This window comes from Enhydra lutris, unplaced genomic scaffold, assembly GCF_002288905.1.
Source record: "Enhydra lutris kenyoni isolate GAN:26980312 unplaced genomic scaffold, ASM228890v2 scaffoldscaffold6, whole genome shotgun sequence".
NCBI classification, from domain to species: Eukaryota; Metazoa; Chordata; class Mammalia; order Carnivora; family Mustelidae; genus Enhydra; species Enhydra lutris.
This window is the reverse complement of record NW_019154090.1, coordinates 7,470,515-7,495,167: the sequence shown is the minus strand read 5'-3', so window position 1 is coordinate 7,495,167 and position 24,653 is coordinate 7,470,515. Positions and strand designations below refer to the sequence as shown.

General features: G+C 45.0%; 1 protein-coding gene across 1 annotated transcript in view; it reads left to right on the top strand.

Annotated features, from left to right (window-relative positions):
- The window catches only part of LOC111141588 (docking protein 5), a 154,805-nt gene that overhangs the window by 120,320 nt on the left and 9,832 nt on the right, over nt 1-24,653 (top strand). The gene's annotated exons all lie outside the window — the stretch shown is intronic.

Genomic DNA, 24,653 nt, shown 5'->3' with positions numbered 1-24,653 from the left:
CAGTGTCTGGTGGCACCGACTTCCTGGTTCATAGATGACTGTCTTTTCTGTGTCTCACTGATGGATGGGGCAAGGGAGCTCTGCCCTCATGACCTGATCTCCTCCCAAAGGCCCCACCTCCTAACCCCATCACCTTGGAGGTTAAGATTTCAATATATGAATTCAGGGAGGGAACATCATCATTAGTCCACTGTCATGAGTATGTTCATCAGAATTAATTTGGATGCATATGGACACCTGTAGATACAACTGTGTAGATTATCTCCCTATAGGTATATATTCATAGCTGTACCAGACATTATCATTTCAAATGGTGGTGGGAGCCAGACAGAAGAGGGCTGAAGGGAATGGGGGTAAAATATCAAAAGCTTGGCCAAGACCAGAAGACTGTTGATGAGCCTAAGGGCTCCACGTAGGACATCTCTTGATTTTTTCCAGGGAAGCCAAGGATTTGAGTCTGTATATAATATCTTGTAGTTTGCCACTGTTGGAAGTGAATTCTAGCTAAAACCAGCAAAAAACAGTAACGCTTTGTGGGCCAAGGGAAACCTGTGCAGAGACTCCATCCTGCCCAGAGCCATGCAACTCCCATCTCTGGTTGGTCAGCCTTCACGGACGTCGATTCATAAAGACAACACAAACACAAATACCCATGAGCACAGAGCTCCCTGGGATTACCTGCCCTGTTCATTGCATCGTACTAGAGACTGCACAGAGAGTTAGGATTGAAGTCTTAAGGCACAACAGTTAAAAGTAATGCAAATCATGCGTTGTGGCTGCACATACATGCATAGAGCCTCACATCTGGAAGGAAGTCTGCAAAACCAAAGGGAACTGGGCCGGCACGGTAAGGTTAGGGTAGTTTGAAAACGTATGATTTAAACATGTGGGATGGTTGAATTTAAAGCATCGGAAAAGCATGCCCGAAATATGATCTGTCCCAACGTGGCATCAGATTATTCCCAAATGACTTGTTCATGCAGTGGTCTGGGATTTTAGAGCATAGATCAGCAAAACTTTCTGTGAAGGGCCAGCCGGTAAATACTGCAGGCTTTGTGGAGTAAGATGTTCCCTGTTGCAACTACTTTACTACTTGCAGAAGCAACTCTAGATAAAAATATAATCTAGTGGCTATGACTCCGCTGCAAAGCAAATTTATTCATGGACACTGAATTCAAATTTCATGTCATTTTCACACATCATGAAATATTCTTCTCTTGATTTTCTCCCCACCAATTTCAGAATATTATTTTGAGCTAATGTAGTCTTGGTATCCGTTTCCCCTATGCCTACGAGTTCTGGATAGTGCAGTGGAGATAGATAAATGGATGGATGGGTGGGTGGCTGGTGGATGGATAGATAGATAGGTAGATAGATAGGTAGACAGAGAGACAGATGGCTGTAAGGTAGACTTCAAGTCCACTTGGAACTTTACAGGGCAACATTTCATTGCGTTAAAATTGTTTATCTGTTCCATTAGATGCTTTTAAGCATCTGACGGAGTTTTTCCAAGATTACCTTACTGGTAAAGCCGTCAATTAGCATAAATTGTTTTGTGCTTGAAAAGCAGGTTTGGTATGCACATGTTTTTCCATTTACAACCTCCTCATTACTTCCACTAAAAATTAATCAGGAATATGAGTAATTCGTTTAGATCATCCCTTTGCACATTTAACTGGAAAATAATGTTGTTTGCTCTTAATTTGCTGTATGCTTAATGAGTTCCGTAAAATGAATATGATTTTTAAAGTAACAACTTCCTGTTTTAGATGGAAATGAGTAAGCTTCTGAATCTCAAGGATGTTAAGTGGGGATTATGAAATGCTCAAAATTAATGTACGTGAATCAGTCCCTGATTTGGGGAGAAAAGAGACGCCCCGGGACAATAAAGCCAATGAAGACAGCCCTTCCAGCTCCGCGCTCCCCCCTTCCCGGGGTTACAATTCTGCATTTTCTGGTACCGAAGAAGGGATCCACATAGATCTGGCTATTTTCTCAGCTAGGAATTGCGTGTTTACCACTACTGGCTTGCTTCTCTGGGATAGTCCAGGTCTTAAATGGAGAAAGATGGTGATGCCCACCTCTGGGCTCAGCCTCATTATTAGGAATCCCTGACCCACTGTTGGCTGCCTCTGTTATAAAAATTCCCAAGACCACCTCTACAGACAGGTGCTTCCCCGCGGGACCTGCACCTCTTTGAAGTTACAGCTGTAAAGTGCATTGGTTGGGATCAGACTTGTGACCTGAACCCAGCCGCTGTAAAGAGGAGGTGTGTAGGTCCCATCACAGGAACAATAGTAGCGATAGGCTGAGTCATTAGGACACTCCAAAGATGTGTCCTACTCCCTGGAACCTATAAATGTGTCCTTATGTGGCTAAAGGGAGTCTACAGATATGATCAAGTTAGGGCTCTTGAGATGGGGAGATTATCCTGGCTCGTCCAGGTGAGCCGGTATTATCACAAGGGTCCTTATGAGAGGGAAACAGGAGGAGTAAGAGAAGGTGAAGTGACAGTGAAAACAGAGGGACAGAGAGCGAGAGATTTGAAGTTTGTATGCTGATGGCTTTGAAGATGTGACCCGAAGGATGTGGGTACCCTAAATGCTGGAGAAGGTAAAGAAGTGTTCTCCCCTGGAGCCTCCAGAAGGATCCAGCCTGGCCAACCTCTTGACTTCAGCTCAGTAAACTGGCTTTGGACATGTGGTCCCAGAGCGGTAAGAGGATACAGTGAGGTTGTTTAAGCCCCAAGTCATGTGATTTATGACCACAGCCTTAGGAAGCTAATACAGTAATGATATCCATAATAATAAATACGTATCTTGTGTCTGCTCTGGAACAAGCAGTATTTTCAGGACTTTCTAACCCGACAACCGCTGCTGTATGGAAGGCCCAAGGCCACCAGCTTGGAAATCATGGGACTCAAATTTGGAGCAGGTGTTCTGGGAGAGCCCTGCTTTTCTCCATATCATTCATGACTGGTTTTCTTTGTCCTCCATGAGATTAGCTTGCCGGTGTTCTAAAAATACCAAATTAGTGACCAGTGTTTAAAAATTGAGAGGTTTCACATGAACTCTGATTTCTTTGCTATCTTTGAAAAGTGAAAAAGTCTGACAGCACTCACCTTATACCCCCCAAGGCAACAACAATGAGATATGCCTGGTCTTATCTGCCCTCTTTGGGGCACTTGCCCACAGTCCCTACGTCCCTCTGTTGTTACTCTCCACAGGTTGGCTACCCATCTGTGGACTGCCGATGTCTGGCCTGTTTGTTTTCTATTCTTTCGTAACAAAGTCCCAGCGACTACACACCATAACACAACACACATTAATCATCTTACAGTTGCAGGAGGCCAGGAGGGTTGGCCTGGCTTCAGTTCCTCAAGGCTGCGATGCTTCAGGCACATCTCAAGGTTAGACTGGGGATGGGTCCACTCATGAGCCAGTGTGGTTATCGGTGGGACTAGTTGCTTGTAACAGTAGGATTGTGGGCCCCAGTTAGTTGCTGGCTGTGGCCTGGAGGCCATCCTTGGCTCCCAGAGGCCACCATCAGCTCCTTACTGCAGGGGCTCCCCCAGCCCACCACAGACTTCATCAAAGCCGGCAAGAGGGAAAGTTTCCTTGCGCACCGCAAACTGCACAATCCTATGTATCCTAAGCACGCAAGTGACATCCTGTCGCCCTGTCTGATGATTAAAAGCAAGTCACAAGTCCTTCCTATAGTTACGGAAGAGACCCACACAGAGACACCCGGAGGAATAGACCATGGAGGCCGCCATCTTGGTGTCTGTCGCCACACCACACAAACGTCCAGAATGGTATTTATTTAGTGGTTTGATTTTTACCTTTGTAAATACTTCCTACTTGAGGGTGTTTTGCTGATAATACCGTGCATCTCCTGGCCATCTGCTGTCCATCTTTAGTCTCTTCCTTCACAGCAGCCAATACTGTTTGCCAAGCCTCCTACGATATGCTCAGCACTTTGCTTGCTTTTTCTGTCATCACTACCTTAACTGGAAGGTAGACTCATTCATTCATTCATTCCTATTCATTTGTTCATTCAAGAATGTCCATTGAGGACCTGATGTGCTCTTCTTGGTGCCCCAGGATGTAGTGGTGAATGGACAGTAAGGCTCATGCTCTCGTCGGGCTCACAAGTCAAGAGTTTTGTTCATGACCTTTGACCTGGAAGGAAACACAGTCTCTGCCAGAGAGATGAGAAAACTCACTCTCAGACTGGTTCCGTCACCTGCCTGCGGCCACAGAGCTCCTTACTACCGGAGCCAGAAATGCAAGATCCTTATGTCTGATTCCTAAACCTCTACCCCTCGTCACAGTGCCTTGCCCCATCGGAGAGTCTGAAAGCTCTCCTGTCCCCACTATGTCTCCACTAAGAACTGGCTTAGTGTTTGCAAATTACCTTGAATATCAGAGTGCCTTTCGGAAAAATCTGTCAACTTAGAGTATGCCCTAGAAGATCCCTGTTACAAGAAATCCTGTTTCTTTGGGTAGTTTTGGCACCAAATAGCAATATTATATTTCAAAATCCCTCTCTCACGTTCTCACTTTTTAAAAGCAAAGTGTGGTTATTCCGTACTCTAGGGAGTGCTGGGGGGTTGGTGGCTGGAGTACTGGGAGGGAAGGACAAACTGTTGAATGAGATTGAGTAGCGAGAACTTGTTTGCTCACCAGCTGCCAGCTGGCCTGCCGGAGAAGCCACGGGGACTCTGCCGGGACAGCTCGGGACTCCCCCGAGCAGCTTTTGCTATTTTTGCCACCTTGGAGATCAGTGTCTGTGACAAAGTCTAATTTTGGACCAAGGAGTGGTGGTGTGTGGGATGTTCCTCATTCCACCCCTGGGCCTGTCATTTTTAGAATTTCCTTCAAGGCTAATCAAGTGATAAAGTAGAGGAAGACTAAATTAGCAGGCTTGCCCTAGGGGCTGCAGACGAGGCTTCATCCAGGGTGCACCGAGGCCCCAGGAGACATTGATACCGAGGCCCCGGGGTAAGACTTCTCCCCTGTGCCCTGACTGTGAACCCAGGCTTGAGAATTCATCTGAACCCGTCTTTGTCACTTTTTTGGGGGTTTGCCTGATTGATAGGTTTACTTCCGAGCTTGGTTTTGCAAAGAAAATGTAATGAATTTGTAGAATTCAAGTGGCATTCTTCCACAATTCTGGAAACCACAGTAATTCTTACTCAACCTAATTCAAAAAAGCCATAAACTATCCCCTTGGTTTTAATAGAGAGAGAATCAAAGAAATCATAGAATCCATTTCATTACTATTCAGACTCTGAAATAAGTTCTTCCTGGATGTTTTTATTTTATTTTATTATTTTTTAAATGTATCTAAACACTCTTCTCCCAGCTCAACCTGTCCCCTCTGTTCCCAAACCACCCCCTCAAAAAAAAAAAATTAAGTTTTATCTCTTCTCCTCTTTGTGGGCTCTGGTTAATTGGGTTCACTTATGGATTGATTTATTCATTATTTAATTAATTTGTTTGTTTCTTTGTTTATTGTGTACTGCTTAAAGCAATTATCAGCTTTTTCCCACTCCCAAGTAAACCCTTTTTGTATCCTGGCATAATAATTACGATTCAAAAACCTTTTGTCGAACACCTGTCTACTGCTTGCAAAGAAAGCATTGTGTTAAGTCATATGGAGAACATAAACATGAAAAAAAAACAAACAAACCCTGTTTTGAATCTTTACCGGAGCTTAAAATTTAGATAAGGAGTTACGATTTACACCCTCAGTGCATTCAGCGGTATAGTCCTGTGAGTTCAGTTTGCTACAGTCTCCCTGGAGGGCAATTTGTCCTTATTTATCAAAATTAAATTCACTTATCTCTTTATCAGCAATAATACTGCCAGGAATTTACTCTAAAGATAGGACAGAAACAGATGAAATTCAAGTTTCTTTCTTAAATTTGCTATGACTTTCGTTCTGGTATATTAGGGGGGAAATGTCATTTTCGGAGTACGTCCTTCCAGTCTCTTATAATAACCTCATAACTTGCGACGTGCAGTGGCGGATTTCAGTAGTCCCTTTACTTGGTTATGAAGTGCTGCCCTAGCTTATGCAACTCCTCTCCATAGCTAGGCTTCTGGGACCTAGCCATGGTCATTGTCAGCTGGTGGCTCTGTCTCCACAAGGAAAGGAAACAAACTGAATGATGCCAACAGGTTGTAGGTTTGAGTATAACTTCTGACACTAATATTGATGTTTAAGATGGTGGCGCCGTAAATAGGCAGCCCGTGGAAAGCCTGATGGTGGTAAGACAGCAGCAGTGCATGATGGGAACTGAAGATGTTCATATGAGAGCAGAGAGTGCATCTGGTTGACCAGATGGGCAGTGGTGAGTAATAAATACAGTTTTCCAAAATCAGTCATCACAGAGAGGGCAGAGATGGTGTTGGTACTGGGGATGGAGAGAGGAGTAGGATCATTTCAGTGACATTTTTAATCAATGTTGAGAAGTTAGGAAATGAGTGATGTATCCATCTCCAAGGGTTGGTGAACATTTTCTGTAAAGGGTCCGATAGTAAATATTTTATATTTGGGGGGCCACATATAGTACTGCTGCTTCCTCCTCCTCCTCTACCTCTTCTTCCTCCTTGACTCCCTCCCCCTCTTCTTTTTTACTTTAAAAATGTAAAAACCGTTCTTGGTTCTGGGCTATAAAACACAGGCCACCAGGATTTGGCTTTCGGGCAGTAGCTCACTGGCGGCCCTCTGCATCTTGGCTTTCATTCATAGACACAAATGTACTTTGATTATTAATCAGTCCCTCTCTTCCATACCATGTGAATTTGCTTTTTCTCGTAGGAGTTTACTGAAAGCAAAGCAATAATCCCAAATGCCTGTCAACAAAACCAGAGGCCATTTTTTATTTTAACCAGAATCAGTCATTTTAAGAAATCATTTAATAGGGGTTTCAGCTTTTGGTTGCCCCAGCAGATGTGCTCACCTTGTATGGCTCTTTTTTTCATGCTCTTAAAGTGTTGGGTATGACCAGGATCTGCCAACCAGAATGTTGCCTAGAGAATGCATTCAAAGGTGGTGCCAGGATGGGCTGTTGTCGCCAACTATGCAAGTTTCAATATTTTAAGGAGATCCAATTATTTTTGCGGAACTGGAAATCGATTACATGCTAGGTTCCTACCCAAATATTTATCAACCCATGCAAGCATGAAATACAATTCCTCCTCCACTATGTGACAGGGTGGGGGGGGAATAAAATTATCTATGGATTCAGCTTCAGGCAGTAAGGAAATTTTGGTGGAGTCCCCAAATGACCAGAGCAGGGAAAAGGAGTTAAGATGGCCGAAGATGATGGCACAGGTGTTGGGAGCTTATGTGGGGAGAACACTTTTTGTTTGGTCTACAAGTGATTGGCACAGATGATATCTTTTCAATTAAATTAATTCCCAGTGTTTACAGTGGAAGGTTTCACATAAAATACATAGTTGTATCTTTTGGAGAACTGAGACTATCTGGTAACAGCATGTCCACCTGAGTTAAAATTGAGTGGTAGCTACCATTTTGAGAGGATGAATGACCTTCAGGGCTGCCTAGTTCTTGTCGTTTCTTGTCATCTCAATAACCAGAAGACTTCACTGATTTCTGCTACCTGCATGACCCATGTAGACATTGAAGTTTGCAACACCTGCTTCAGGGGAACAATACATACCTCTTGCCCTTTAGATTTTTGCCAGGACACCTATGTCCCTGAGACCTCTTTTTATGGAGGATTGTGGCCATTTGCCTGGTAGCAGAGGCTGGCTCTTACTGGGGAGAATGTCAGAGTGGATATGCACCAGGGAATCTATGATGCAAAATGCAAAAAGTGTAAGTATGAATGTGTTCCTTGGTGATTAAAACCAGCTGTGTAGCCTCTGACAGAAGAGCAAACCAGACTTCTGTATTTTTCACTCAATAAGGGAAAAAAAAAATCACATGGTGAGCTTTTAAAGGCTCTATTACATATAATCAGTAGGATTACCCTAGGAGTTTTTTCCCAGCTGGGACACTTGTGAGAGTCAAGGTCAGCCTTCTTCAGAGCAAGATTGGCCTTGTAATTTGCAGGCCCCATTCACAATGAATACATAAGGTCCTTTGTTCAAAAGTTAAGATTTTTCAAGATGGTGATGGCAGGACGTCAAACCAAGCATGGGGCTCGGTGTGACTACAGGGGTCATCTGCCCTTGATGTTGGCCCTGATGAAGAGTAATGCCTGCATGACAGATGTAAACAGGACGTAGCCAGGAAAACTGAAATGTATAGTCACCCTAAACCGGTGATTCTCGGTGGCTAGCAGTTTTGCCTCCCAGGAGACATTTGGCAGGATCTGGAATCATTTTGGTTGTTAACACAGGGTTCGGGGTCAGAGGCCAGGGATGCTCTGAACATCCTATAATACGCAAAACAGTCCCCCACAACAAAGACTAACCTGATCCCAGATGTCAGCAGCGGGAGGTTGAGAGCCCTGTTCTAACGATTGGCAGTTTCTGCGTGAAAGCTGGGCCAGAAATTGATGCGTCACCGTGTTTGGGATCGAATGTCACTTCCGCTGTGTGCAGCTTGACCTCCCTTTGCCTTGTTTACTTGATGTGTCATCTGGGGGTGATAATAATAGTGTGTATGCCTCACAATGTGGTGTGATTCACACGGGTTAGTACATGTAAGGCACTTCGGAGGAGCATAGGAAGAGTCAGGTGTGAGCTACCATAGTGATTCCCTTTTTGCTCACAGAAACCGGCATGGATGAGCTGGGAGAAAGAGACTCACACTGTAGCAATGGCGATGTCCAAGGCAACACCAGGAATTTGGCTGATGGGGCTGAATGCTGTTGTTTGTTGTTTCCTTAAGATCTTCTGTGGTGTTGGTGCGAGCACGGCGGCATCAGACTGTGAGGTCAGGCCCCTGCCTTAGCTGTGGGGCTCCAGCAGGGGCTGGCACTCTGCAGGACCCTGTAAATATGCCCAGAGTGGTGATACCCACTCCGGAGTGCAACCGAACAAAGTATACCATATCTGCATGGCCCACCCGGGGCCACCGGGCCACCTCTCCACTCAGTAGACTTGTGCCCAGAGTAAGCATAAGACAGAAAACACAAACCACCCCTTTGCTCCCTGGGCTCAGTTCCAGCATGTGCACCACATCATGTCACAAAAGCATCTGCTTCTGGTGAGGGGAGCCGCTGAGTTCAGTCGGACCCAATGGGATTTTTGCCCCAGGCATTAGCTTCAAAATCTAACCGAGTAACTGGCAGGTCTTCTAGAAGCTGGAAGCCTCCAGAGGGCAGAGGCTAGGCTCCCTGTGTCTGTAATATGCTCGGGGCCTGGCACAGGACTTACTACATGTTTGTTGAATGAACAAAATCCGGGCCAAGTGGGCCCTTTTATGAGGATAGAGAAAAAGAAAAATGAAGCCCAAATACCAAATCCAGTTCCCTCTTCATGCCACGCCAAGGCCCAGGTTTCAAGCAGGTCTGCTTGAAGAGGTTGTAGAAAATAGTCCCCAAGGGTATCAATTTCAGTGCACGGATGGGGAGAGGATTTCCTTAGTAAAGAGGCATAAAAAAAGTTACCAGAAGCAAAGGGAGCAATGATTTTGTTTTATGCATGTGGCTGAGAACTCAGATGACTCTGAATAAATTGATGCAAATCACTTTCATTCCCCATGAAAATAACCGTTTGAGTGCATCTGGTGTTCAGCAAAATGCTTCCCTTGGAAATTTGGCCCCAAACGGCTGGCTTCACTAACAGTCTGCTTTCCCAAAGCTGTGGGTGACAATGGAGGCATTGTTTTAGCGAATCCCGTTCGCGTAGTCGTGTCTCTGCTGCACTTTTCCTTAACAGGAAAGCGGGCTTGCTCTCCTCCTCACTTTTTCTTTTCTCTGTCTGTCTCTCCTTCTCTTTGTGACATTCCACGGGGAAGCCTCTGCCGGGCTGTCTTGCCTTGACACGTCAGTAATACTCTGGGATAGCTTGGTAGCATTTCGGTGATGGGAATCCCCATCACTTTTCCTGCAGATGTCGGAAGGAGGGAGAGGGGTTAGAGGAAGTCAAGACAGCGCTTTGGGTGGTTTAAGCCAAACATCTGTCAGAGCCGGAATCAGGATCAGACTGCCGTGAGAATGGATTTCGTTAGGAAGCTAAGGAAGGACCACATGTTTGGCAGATGCTAATTTCCACTGGAGAGAAGGCCCCTGGGACCGTGGGGGTCTGAGGGCCTGGCAGAATCACTGGTAGCTTCTGTTGCCCAAGTTGGCAGGGGCATAACCCTCTCCTAGCAGCCTAGACTTCTGGCCACTTGCCGTTTCTCTGAGCTTTGGAAGTAAAATTCAGGTGTCTTATCATTCAGAACAGGATTTGAGCCCATTCTCTCTTTTTTTTTTTTTAAGATTTTTTTATTTATTAAGACATACAGAGATCACAAGTAGGCAGAGAGGCAGGCAGAGAGAGAGGGGGAAGCAGGTCCCTGTTGAGCAGAGAGCCCGACACGGGGCTCGATCCCAGGACCCTGAGATCATGACCTGAGCCGAAGGCAGAGGCTTTAACCCACTGAGCCACCCAAGCGCCCCAGATTTGAGCCCATTCTTTAAGGCCTTTGTAACCACTTCAGTGCTTTGTAGAACACACGGATGTGGTAGGAGCTTTATATCCAGAGTAATAAAGAGACCAGTCCTACATGCTGGCCCAGTGTCTTCGGCAGGTGACTTCACCACCCTTAGTGTTTGCTTCTCACTCTGTAAAGGGGGTTTTTATTAATACCTACCCGGCCAGGTGGGTAAGGCAAGTGATTTCTTGACATAGTGTCGGGAACTTACCCAATACAAATCAACCTTGAGCTGTTATTAGCGTTGACTTACAGTAAGAAAGGATAACATGGCAAAGGGGGCGGGATGTTACAGAGGTTTCTTACTCATTTAGTGATTCGGTCATTGAGCCCCATCTTACCTCACACCTCCTGTGTGCCGGAAGTCATGCCAGGTACCAGGCGTGTGACACACATGCGTATGAGGAATCTTCTCCCCTCCCCCCACCCACATGAAGGAGAGCTCTACTTCCAGGAGTCTCTTCGCTTTTTGTAGAGGAGGGAGGGCCATTGTGGAGGCAGATGGCAGGCCACTTGACCAAAGCTGGCCTTTAGCTCTCCGGCCATTTACTCTAAAATCCTGGGGAGCAGAGGAATTGTGTTTCATTCATTTTCAAGTTTCCAGCCCCTGGCATTACTGCATGACTTAAAAGTGATGCCCAGAGCATATAAATGGGCGCAGTGAATGAAGGAACTGAAGAACATTCAGTACAGAACTCACTGAACGGGGTCAGGGGAGAGGAAGGACCGTCAGGGAGTGTGTAAGCAGCAAACCAAGTTACGGGGCTTAGTCTAATAGCGGGATGATTAAAGTTGGAATGAGTCGCTCCATCTGGCTCTACGCGGAGGGTCTGAATGCTGTATTTCATTTAATTTTCACAGCTCTCTTAAGAGATGGGGTTGGTTTTTGAATCCTGTTTATTTTTACAGAAACACATGTATGTGACCCTTAACTAACTACAGAGATAGGATCGTAGAGATGATGATTGGCGCGACAGTATTTTCTGTCTTTGTAATTTATTTGTATGCACATACCATTCCCTCCTTTCCCCTCCTTAGCAACTCCTAAATCTTGTTCAGGAGTTTGTATTCTGCTTTCCTTGTTTTTCTCTGTACCCATGTGATCCCATACAAAAGTCCATATCTACAGACACACACATAGATACATATGTAACATGGGTGTTTGGAAGTCATTGTTTATATTATAAAATTGTAATTCTGTTACATATTAAAGCTACCCCCTGGGCTTTCTCATTTAATAGTAAATACCTAATGGAAATTCAGCACTTAAAAGACATTTATCATAAGTCTGACTCAAGGGTTAGCCAGCTCTGACCCATGAGTCAAATCTAGCTTATGCCTGTTTTTGTAAGTAAAGTTTTATTGGAACACAGCTATGCTCATTCAGTGAGATCTTGTTATGGCTGCTTTCATACTGAAGCAAAAGAGTTGATTCATTGGCTTGATGAGGGCGGTACAGCCTGCAAAGCTGCCTGCTCTCTGGCCCTTGACAGACAGGTGGCCGGCGTTGGTCTTATTCATTCTTTTTAATGGATTGCTTGGTATTTCAGGGAGGGTCTTGATGTGACACTCACTTATTAGCCTATCTATGGGAATATCAGATTTTGGGGGGTCACTAATAAACAATTCTACATCAGACATCTCCGTATATGTGCTCTTACTTATATATGTTAACTTTAACTGAGTTTCTTTTTTTTTTTAAGATTTTATTTATTTATTTGACAGACAGAGATCACAAGTAGGCAGAGAGGCAGGCAGAGAGAGAGGAGGAAGCAGGCTCCCTGCTGAGCAGAGAGCCCGATGCGGGGCTCTATCCCAGGACCCTGGGATCATGGCCTGAGCCGAAGGCAGAGGCTTAACCCACTGAGCCACCCAGGCGCCCCACTTTAACTGAGTTTATGAATGTTACTTTATTTAACTGAATGTTGTAAACCCAGGAGCAGGATTGCTGAATTAAAGGTTGTAAGTATTTTTAAATTTAAGTCGGTGTTGCTATATTGCCTTCCAGAATACTGGAGTACTTTGCATTTCATTGGAAGCACTATTAGGTCTGTTTCATAGAGGGAGAAACTGAGGCTCAGTAGCTCATAATTAGTACGTGAAGAGTCAGGAGAGGAATGTAAAGCCCAGGATGTGGATTTTTTTTTTTTTTAAAGATTTTATTTATTTATTTGACAGGCAGAGTTCACAAGTGGGCAGGGAAGCAGGCAGAGAGAGAGGAGGAAGCAGGCTCCCTGCTGAGCAGACAGCCCGATGTGGGGCTCGATGTGGGGCTCCATCCCAGGACCCTGGGATCATGACCTGAGCCGAAGGCAGAGGCTTTAACCCACTGAGCCACCCAGGCACCCCACCCAGGATATGGATTTGATCGGAACTGGCAGGGAAGATAAAATTTGGGGACTTTGCATAGATGGAAAACAGACTTCTAGAGCCCCAGTAGGTGTTTGTGGGCTGGGCACTGGGGGAAAGGGCGAGAGAGTGGGGAGGTGAGACTTGGGACAGTGCTTCTGCACCTTCAGAGTGCATCAGGGTCACCTGGAAGGCTTAGTGAGCCCCAGGTCACTGGGCTCAAGCACCAGTGTTTCACAGGTCTGTAGTGGAGAATTGGAATTTGAATGTCTAGTAAGTTCTCAAGTGATGCTGATGTTGCTGGTCTGGGCACCACACTTTGAGAATCACTGCTCTAAATTGACTCGGGCTCTGGCTCCTTGGTCCCTGGAAGAAATGGGACAAGTGCTAAAGACAGCACAGCAGAGGACTGCATGCCTTGATGTCCTATATACCTATAAAGATTCTCGGGAAGATATATGCCAATCAGAGAACACAGTCCTCTGCTGGGAACTGAGTGTCGTTACACTCAGAGTTCCCTCATTGTCTAATTATTGGACACTAACCACTCTTTACATGTGTTGTATCAATGGTCTGCGTTTAAGGGTTTGGGAAATCAAGATCATGTGATGCTCTCTCACTGAAGAACACTAGACCCTTTTAAGAAATCCTCTTAAAATCCTCTTTAAATCCTTTTCCTCCTCCCACACAAAGGGGAGGATACCTGTCCAACAGGTGGAGGAAAGGCAGGCATAGGAGCCTCTCTGCATACCTCTGTACACTGCCGTGAGAATGAATTCCATCTTCTCATGCACCACGTGGTTGCCCCGCAATGATGACGGAACTTTTTCAACATTTGCATCTCTGTTCAGGAGGGATTGGTTACGGCCGCTTAACGTAGCAATTAGAATTTTAAGCAGTTTGTATTGATTAAATGAATCTGCTTCATCAAGCAGAAAGAACCCCACAAAATGCAGCAAATGTAGTTATCTCAATAAATGACTCTCAGCACCGAACCATACAAGATAGATCTGCTGGTACTTACGGTGTGTTTGATAAACTTCAGAAATAGGGATTTGTCAGACTCGGGAAACAGATTGCATGCTCCACAAACACATGCTTGATCTTTATGTCTTTTTTCTTTTTTTAAGTATTGTCTAAAGCCACTGTTCTCTTTTAAGGGAGACATTTGGTCTGGATTTTGTAAGAATAAACCTAACATTTTAAGATTCAGTTCAAAACATATTTACTATTCATGAGATATTTGAAGTGCTTCTCTCTGGCTAGAGATCTGAAATTATGTTTTAGCTTCTTTGAGAACTCTTTTCTCATCTCCTTTTAACTTCTCCTGGATTTCGTCTTCTCGTAAGTCTCATTTGAGAAGACCCAAAGGGGTAGAGGCTTGGGGGGTGGGAAGGTCTGTAAAGCTGCAGTGTGGGAAGAAGAGAGACGTCTGTTCTGTCCAAGCCTGGTCTTGGAGGGGTGCTGTGCTTACACATAACCGTCAGCGCCCGATTCAGAGCTACCAAGTTCTTTAAACTGGTGAGTGGATGTGGTGCCATCGAGGGAGGAATCTGTGATTTATTCTGAGATGCATTTAGTATCAAAAAGAGACTTTTGGATTAAGAATTGGATCTGTGCATGATGTAAAATGAAAAGCTGCTTATTAATACATTCATTCATTCTACAAATATGAGTATCTACCTTGTGGCAGGTCCTGTGGTAGGAAGCAGGGGTACAGCAGAGAACAAGAAACACTCCTTGTCTCCAAAGAATTTGCTGCATTGTTGCGGGGAATGAGACGATCAACAGTAGACATAAATCTATCTATCAAGACTTGGCGTTTGCTCTGAAGAACATTACAGCGTAAAGCAGGAGAGAACGATGGAGGTTTATTGCTCTGATGGGGTGATGTGCTGGTAGAGGGCTGGGGGAAGTACAGAGTGAGCCTTCAAAATTTCTGAGCGCCCATTGTTCCAGCCAGAGGGGGCCTTAAGAAATTTTTACGGCTCACCCTTAACTACCCTCAGCTCTCTGCCAGAGTATTGAGGCCATTTTATGCTTTGCATGTTCAAGGTCAAGAAGGCTGTGATTTCGAAGCAGATAAAGTGGGGAGATGGAGGAAGTGGGGGTGTGGTCTAGAAGTAACGAGAAGCCAGGCACTGTATGACCTTGTAGCTGTGATAAAGACTTGGATTTTTCTTGGGGTGGGTTGGAAAATCATTTGAGGGTTTCGAGGAAGGGGAGATACGCTGACTTCACTTTTAAAATTTGGAAAAGACCCCAGGTAGGTGGGATAAGAGTATCAACAGGAAGAACATTCGGGAGCTCTTTCAGCCATCTTGGGATCTAGGTGAGTGCCGTGACATGGACCAAGATGGCGGGCTGGACATGGTGAAAGGTGGGGTGTTCTCAACACATTCTGAAGATTGGAAAAACCATATTTGCTGGTGGGTAAGCAGTCCTGTAGGCTAGAGAGTCAACAAGGTAGCCTCACAGGGCTTTCTCTGCTTTAAGCTGAGCAATAGGTAGAATTGAAGAACCATTTACCTAGAAGGGGAGGAGACTGGAGGAAGTCGACAGTGAGAAATGGTAATTCAGGAATGGACATGCTAAACGAGAGAGGCCTGCGAAGCACGTAGGCAGACATGGGATGATGCACACAGAAGTCCGAGGTTTAGGGGACAGAGGGGAGCTTCAGGTGTGCATTTGAGAACCATCATAGTGTGGATGGATGATACCCAAACCCACCCCGGTGATGAACCCTCCCTGTGAGCATGGACAGATAAGTAATTGTGGCTCCTTATTTTTAGGGTGGTTTCAACATCTCTTTAACAGCGATCTGCCTTTTTCTTTCTAATGGCTACAGATTAGTCTGTTGTACAGATGCCACAGTAATGTGAAAGTAAGACAGCTTTAAGAATAAAAACAAAATTATCAAGTCATCTACTTTTCTGATGTAGCATTTAAAGGTAATTTTTGAGTCACTCTAAAATCCAATTGACATGTAAATTAACATTAAATTTTAAAATTCATTTAAAAACTGACTATTGGAATAGTTGTTGATAGAGTGGGTCCCAGAATAACAACTGTGGTTAGCAGAAAAAAAAAAATGTTAAGAAGGAGATTGGGTCAGAATTTAATTCCACGATCACATCTGGTAAATAAGAAATAATTAAGGAAACGGGCAAACAAAGTAAGGCACAGACCAAGGATGGGCTATGGCACAGACATTAACATGGTCATACAGAAGATAGTAGTGTTTAGGAATGTTAAGGTCTGTACACAATATATTAAATGTAAAAAAGAGGATGGCACAACAGCATATCCACACTCGTGCAGTTTGTGTTTAATACACTTTACAGGGACACCTGGGTGGCTCAGTGGGTTAAAGCCTCTGCCTTCGGCTCAGGTCATGATCCCAGGGTCCTGAGATCGAGTCCCGCATCAGGCTCTCTGCTCAGCGGGGAGCCTGCTTCCTCCTCTCTCTCTCTCTGCCTGCCTCTCTGCCTACTTGTGATCTCTCTCTCTCTCTCTTAAATAAATAAATAAAATATTTTTAAAAATACACATTACGCACGCACAGTTTAAAAAAAAGACTAGAAGGTAATTATTAATATGTTAAAAGTTCTCTTTTTTCTTTGCTTTTGTTTTTCCTAGGTGATGTGTATAGGGCTAATTTCAAATCTACCTTATATTATTTTGTGTGTTCCCTGAACATAACAGAAATATATCACTACTAGGGAAGAAAGAACACAATTTATTACAACTTTTAAAGAAATGGACCATAAACAAAATGTGGACCTCCCTCCCACCCCCTTTTGGGTGCTGAGCAAAATGCCATCAGATGTATAGGCAGAGATGCCTTGGAGATTGTAAGCTCCCCAAGGTGGGGGAGAGGGAGACTTTGGTTTTAGGGGAACTTTTGGATTTTCTCTTTTTCCTACGGTTATCCATGTGCCCACACTAAGAGCTGTGTTCATCCTCATTCATTGAATGCCTTGAGTACTAACTGGGACCAGGTGATTATAAATATATTCTCTAAACATATTTATGTTTTTTGGGATTTAATTGGGTGGCTTTTTTGTTGTTGTTGCCTGAATATTTTTTTAAAGCTCCTGTCGTGACCCAGGAAGAGTCCAGTATCAAATATTCAGGTTTTAAAAGACATGAATGCTCCTAATAAGACCTTTTTCAGAAACTCGCTAAAGACAGTATTTTGATCGATATTGGGCTTAATTACAATATTGCTAAATTGATGGAACCCCACAATAAGCTGTGGATGTTCTGAAAATTAGCTGCGAAGTAGAAGCTATTTTTTTTTCTCTTTTTTACTGATGAAGTGGTATAAGGAATAAAAGGAGGTTAAATAACTAGCCTAGAGTCCTGCAATTATTAGTGGCAGCTCCAGACTTTATCCCGATTTTTGGCCAAATTTGGGCTCTTACCACAGTGGAGAACTTTTTTTTTCTCCATCATGATTGGTCCTAAGGACACAGGGCCGTGATTCTCAAAGTATGGTCCCTGGACCCGTGAGATCAGAACCATCTGGAGACTTGGTAGAAATGCAAATTCCTGGAGGATGGACCATCCGGGTGATTGTTCTGCTTGCTGAAGTTGGAGAACCGTTGACCCATGGTCTGGAGAGCAAACGTAAGGCATGTTTTCAAATGTTCTTTTCATCGGAGAATAAGTAGGCAGAAAATGAAGGCATCGTTCAGGACGCCCAATGGAGAACGTCAATGAACCGGGAGGGTGCTGTTAGCAAAGCTGACTGGTGAGTGGAAATAGGGAGACACTGAGATGCTGACTTTTTTCGGAGCACAGTTTTACTATTTCTCTCTTGAATTGTCCCTGTGACTCAACTTTGCCCACACTTTGTGCTTAAAATATCCACAGAAAATAAGTTGGTTTATATATACTTAAAACCGTGGATACTGTCAAAACTGCCTGAGCTCTGGAAGTCTGTCGGGTTGAGCAGACATCCTGGCTGAGAGGCGGCCCCGACTCACGGCTGAATCCCACTGTCAGACTGTGTCCTGGTTCCGTCCCTTCAGGAGTCAGGTGGAGTGGACGGAAACTTCCGATCTGATTTGCGTACGCCAAGTTGCTCTTGGCAAACCCCAGGCTCTCGTTACTGTAAGGAGCCTCCTGGCTCACGTTTAAGAGCCTGAGGAGGTTGGAGTGAGTTCTAGAAGGGCTGACCTGCCATTGTGGTGATGCGAGCCTGTGTCTGAATGGGTCCAGGCTGATGTCACACACACACAGCATACAGTACTCATGAGCCACCGCCGCAGCAGAAAGCCTCATCCTGTCGTGCTGTTCAGTTTCGACAAACACAGGGCTCTGCTGTAAAACAGCTGGAGTCCTGAGAAGGACGATATGGTGGCGTGTTCCGGCCAAGAGTCACCACTGCTCTGTACTCTGGGTCTCCCTCTCATAAAAGAAGTGTCTAAGCCACAAGCGTCAGCCAGACTCAAGGAAGAAGGCAGAAACCAAGAAAGTGGTTGGTGGAGTGGAGGACAGTTTTTTGTTTGTTTGTTGTTTGTGTTTCTCATTGAGAAGCTATAAATAGCAGTCATTAGAACTTTCTCCTCTCCCAAGAGGCTTGATACGTTTTGCCCATCATGAGGAGAGAAGGGCCCGGGCGAGCAGCATTTCCCTCACTGTGAGCCATGGGAGGTCTTTAAAAGGACCCGTCGGTGTTGTTGTTGTTGATAGTGGTGGGCGACCACGCGTGGGCCAGGTGTCGCTCAAGTTTACATGTCCGTTCCCCTGGGACTGATTGACTGGAAGTCGCCAGCCACTAGTTTATTATACCATGAATTTTTTAATAGTCTGTATGGCACACACTATCTGATCTTACTTTTCTCAGGACAGCTTACTGAGGTACCGTCCGCATACCATGCCATACGCCCCTTAACCTGTACAGTTTAATGGTCTCGGTATATTCACAGACTTGTCTCTGTCACCACATCGACTCCAGAATATCTTCATCGCCCCTAAAAGAAACCTGTCTCCCGTAGCCATCACCCGCCCAGCCACAGGCAACCGCTCATTTGCCTTCCCTTTCTCTCTGGATTTGCCGGGATTCAGACAACATAATGGTCTTTTGCAAATGGCTTCGTTCACCTGGTATCACGTGTTCAGTTTCATCCGTGGGGTAGCAGGTAGCAGGGCCTCATTCTTTTGTACCACAGTCTGATGACTTTTTATGTGTTTCCTTTCTTTGTCTCATGAAAAGAGAAGTTCTATGAGAAAAGGCACCTGGAGGCTCAGACAAGACGAGGGTGTGTCCCCCATGCCACGGTTCTTGTGGCACACACCGTAAACTGGAACACGGTCTCTGACTCCGTGGTCGGTCTCTCTTCCCAGCAGCATAATGTTTTTGTGCCTTCGAAACCCTATCAGTTACAACCAGTGATTGGTTGAGTATTTCTGGCCACTAGGCAGCGGCAGAACTCACTTAGCCTGGGTTAGGGAAAGACCTGGGTACATCCCTGCTATTTAGGGAGAAGGTTCGAGCGTTCAAGTATAAGAAGGCATTTGTTTGACTTTCACGAAGCCCGTCTTTGTCCCCCGGTGGGATCTTGAGCTAACAGTGCTAACAGAATGAGTAAGTGCGTGGAGTTGAACTCCCCAGCTGCTGGACCGTCCTGGCCGATTGCACGTCTGCACGTAGGCCTTGCTGCCGCTCATCACTTGAGTAGCAAAGTAGGAGGAAGCAGAGTCTCGTGACCACGACCCCCCAGCCAGTGAAAGCCACGTTAACTTAACCTGGACTTAGAGCTTCTGCAGGAATTCAGCCTTGGGCTAACGGTGCTTCTCATTGGCTGAGTTGATGAAGATTGATTTCTAAAAACTATCCCCTGCTGCCTGGGCAAAAGTGGGGTTCATTTGTTCATTCATTCATTTATTCCTCCATCCATTCTCTATTTGTGAGGCTTTTGGAGGCCCTAGTGAGGCGCTGAGATATGGAGAGAACATATATACTCACCGCTTTCCAGGAGTTTGTGGTCTGCCGTGGAGAGGGGGGGTGTCCAGCTGCTGTCAGCAAAACAATGAAATGATGGGAATAAGAATGGAACACGAGGGGTGCCTGGGTGGCTCAGTTGGTTCAGGTCAGGTCATGATCTCAGACTGCTGGGATGGAGCCCTGAATGGGGCTCCCTGCTCCATGGGGAGTCTGCTTGTCCCTCTGCCTCTTCCTTCCCCCATGCTTGTGTGCTCTCTCTCTCTCTCTCTAATAAATAAAATCTTTAAAATTTTTTTTTAAAAAATGGAACTAGAGATACCTGGTAGGAGCACTAGATGTCATTAACAGAGACGAGATGTCAGGAAAATGTTGAGGGGTTCCTGATCTGACTCCTGAAGGGAAGGTAGGCATCTGCCAGGTGAGCAGCGGGGGAATGGGGTGCGCACAGACCACACACAGCCTGTCTGGTACTCCATGTTTGGCTCACAGGCCCTTCTTTTACACTATGGGTTGGATTTACTCACATGCTCGCAAATGTTTAAGAAATGGCCCTCTGAAGAAAAGCGCCTGTGTGCAAACGCAGAGTTGGGAAGTGATCTAGAGAGACGGCTCTTTTACACCATCTCTGCCAAGTAGATGTGACCGACTCAAATAATCTCAGAGCGTGGACGATAGTAAAATAATAACAGGAAGCAATGAGTTTTGAGTAATACATCTGTTGTGACTTGAGTACCATGTACACAATTGTGTGTATTTTATATATACAATTTATGTAACTGTAAGTTTGCATGATTTAATTTTTATTGATGGCTGCATTTAACAACCAGCTCACAAACTCTTCGAAAATGTAATACTTGGCTTCCGCAAGCTGGTTCCAGCCCGCTCTCCTGCATCCTGGATTGGATTCAGTCTTTCACTTGGCAAGAGTGTGCCGAACAGCCACCGTTCTGAGAGCTGAGAACACATCAGTGAGCAAAACAAATACCAAAATTCCCTTCTGGTTCTAAAATTCTGGGTTTTAGTCACTGATCTTTCCAACGATCCTGGGCCTCCATGTTGGCTTTGGCATCTCCAAGCCTTGACTTAGGCCAACCACCGTCATGGCTCACTGGGCATATCGTCCCCAGAGCTGCAAGTTCACACACATCCAGGCATCTTAAGAGTCTAACATTTAGAAGGAGCAACGAAGGACGCCTAGTGTGACGTCAGACATCCTGCAGCCTCCTGCGTGCTGGAGGTGATCTGGGAGATGAACTAAGATGTGAAGCTCCTGGAACCCCTGTGACCCGGGGGAAGCAGCTGGGGATTCAGCTGTGTGCCTGGTAACTCCTCTAGCAATTCCTCTCTGATTCCCGTGTCCTCTTGTCACTCCCGCTGCTCAGATTTTGATGCCTTTTTCCTGTCGTCCCAGGGCCCCCAGATGTCCTCTGCTTTGTTTTTCTTTCTTTCTTTTTTTTTTTTTTAAAGATTTTATTCATTTATTTGACAGAGATCACAAGCAGGCAGAGAGACAGGCAGTGTGGGGGGCGGGAAGCAGGCTCCCCGCCAAGCAGGTAGCCCGATGCGGGGCCCGATCCCAGGACCCTGAGATCACAACCCGAGCTGAAGGCAGAGCCTTAACCCACTGAGCCACCCAGGTGCCCCTGCTTCGTCCTTGGATTGTCTTAGACAAAAGCTCTTGGAGGTTACAGACTATGCCTCAAAATCAACAAGTATTTGGCGATAAGCTGAATAAATATACTTTCCATTTTATTTGCTCAGGTGGCCAATCTCTGGAAAAATCCAACTTAGAATGTTCATGAGCACCCGTGAAGGCTGCTCCCCACTTGGTAGCCATGGTTTTAGGAGGCGATTGGAATTTAACCTTGAACTTCAATAAATTCAAGGTAGAGAGCAAGTAGGTGCCTGTCAGTAGGTTCTGAGAGATGGAGTTCAGGTCCTGGGAACCAGATGCCAGTTACCACCATGCTGTGTGAACTCGGGTGCTAATTTTTTGGCTTGATAGCACAGCAGGTATCTGGCTTGATAGCACAGGAGACTGGGCTGGCTAATCCCGTAGTTTGGTGTTCCATGATTGTATTCAACTTTCCTAGTAGTCGCAGGATGCAAAAACAATGATTTAGATCTTCTTTTAAAAATATAGAGAGAGTTCAAGGATACCTGTTTAATAGAAAGGTGGGAACAAGCCAGGCAGATGTGGTAGACAGTTCTACTTAAAACATCCTTTCTGTGTTCACACTGAATTCAGATGCATTTGATAAATTGGAGAATGATTCATTCTAATATCAAAGGGCATTGGTGCAAGAAAATGCATTGGTTCCCTTCCTGGGCAAGGGCAGCCCAGCATAGCAGGAGTAGAATTACAGCCTTTAGCAGGAGAGGGAAAGCCCTCAGTAAACTACGGCACAGACAGAGCATCTTCGAGCTACAGTTTAAGGAGATAAGAAATGAACAGAGCAGAGGGTGCCTGGGTGGCTCACTTGTTTAAGCGACTGCCTTTGGCTCAGGTCAGGATCCTGGAGTCCCCGGATGGAGTCCTGCATCAGGCTCTGCGCTCAGCAGGGAGTCTGCTTCTCCCTCTCACCCTCCCCTTGTCATGCTCCCCGCCCCCCTCATTCTCTCTCTCTCAAATAAATGAGTAAAAATCTTGAAAAAAAAAGAAAGAAAGAAAGGAAGAAAGAAAGAAGTGAACAGAGGGACCATAGGCTCTACCCAGAGAGGGGCTTGGCCACCTTGTGGAGCTCTGGACCAGGCTTTGTTCATGTGGCTACAGTCATGGGTGCCCACCCTTTGGGAAGAGCCTGGGCTCCAGCTGAATAGTCTGGACTTCGGAAGACAGCGTTTCTAACCAAACGTGTTTCCGTGTGTGTGTGTGTTTTAACAAGCCTTGCACACCCTCCAGCCTCCGAGCTGTCTCTCGGTGGAGCCATGCCTTTGATTAGAGAGCAGCAAACATCTTGAGGGGTCATCCCATAAACTGATTTTCCCAAAAGAATTGCAGATGGGAAGGTCCGTGTCCGTTACAGCAGAGACAGCTGTACTTCAGATTTTTATGGTTCGGGGTCATCTTTACTTCTTACTTCTTCATGTGAAATTACTATGATTTTTATAAACAGAAAAAGAAAGCCAACTATGTACAAGCATGGAAGGTTAAAAAGGAAAAAGGAGGAAGAGTGCAGCCTTTCTTTCTGTGTACTCGACATGACCTAAGTTTAAATCCTCTGAACACGTTGCTTTCTCTCTCCACCGGCAGCGCCAATGAGCGTCCATTCAGGTCCCCTGCCCTGGAGGCTGAGAGTAAAGCTCGGGGTGCCTTGCAGCAATAAAGAATGACGTGGGGGGGTGCCTTCGTGGCTCAGCGGGTTGGGCCTCTGCCTTCGGCTTGGGTCGTGATCTCGGGGTTCTGGGATCGAGCCTCGCATCAGGCTCTCTGCTCAGCAGGGAGCCTGCTTCCCCCTCTCTCTGCCTGCCTCTCTGCCTACTTGTGATCTCTTTCTCTCTGTCAAATAAATAAATAAAAATCTTTATTGAAAAAAAAAAAAAGAATGACGTGGAAACTTCCCTGACAGATATCTCACCAGATGACCTCTCACCCTTGAAGAATTGCATTGCTTAATAAGATTTTGTTTCATTATTTTTCTCTGGAGACAAGTAACATGCCCCCTTTTTTCCATAAACTATGGTAATCTTCCAAAGGGTTGAGGAAGAAACAGCCAGGCTGTGTCATGTTCTCCATTAAACATGATGTTGGTGTCATTGCATTCTTGTTCCTAAATAAGCTATCTAAAATACAGTCAAATCACGCTGGTCTGCGGAAATATATTCATGGTACTGTAGTGAATAATTTGACGGGATGGCTATTTCCTGAATGTTTTCTTTAGGTTAGATTGTTTTTTATTATGTTAAATAGAATCTGTTTTTATGAGGAAAATCCAATAACCAGTACCTTGGAAATCCAGTTCTCTTTATTTATTTATTTGTTTATTTCTGTGTCCCGTGTAAAGGAGGTTTAACGTCACCAGAAGTCACTGGTAAATAGGTTTCGGCTTCTTTGTTTTCATTTTTTGCTCTGAAGCTTTGAGACATTCACGTGCACAGACATAGAGAAACAACCACAGAACTTTTCTGTTAGCTCTGTTCTCAGCTCTTTGCCCTTTTGATTTGATAGGACATGTTTAGGGAGAAAAATGTCCCCATGAAACCTAGTGCTATCTGATTCTTCCGGGGGGACACTTTTTGGTAATTGTCCTATTGCGATAGGACTGGGAATTCAATCCATTGTATGTAAACACAACACATGTAAATTAAATTATCTTTGGAATACTTGGTTCTAATCTTTGTTCCAAGTTCAATCTCATCAACTAGAATGAATTTTGGTCACTAGGGGTATGAAGTCTCCTATTATTTTGGCTACACTGAATGAATGGATGGATATTAGGCCTGGATCTACCATATAGATGAGGTGTGGAGAATGGAGAGTTTTCTTTTAAAAAAATATTTAAATGAGGGATGCCTGGATGGCTCAGGGGGTGAAGCCTCTGCCTTCAGCTCAGGTCATGGTCTCAGGGTCCTGGGATTGAGCCCCACATCAGGCTCTCTGCTCAGCGGGGAGCCTGCTTCCCCCTCTCTCTCTGCCTGCCTCTCTGCCTACTTGTGATCTCTGTCTGTCAAATAAATAAATAAAATGTTTTAAAAAATAAAAAGTAAAAAATATTTTTTAAAAGAT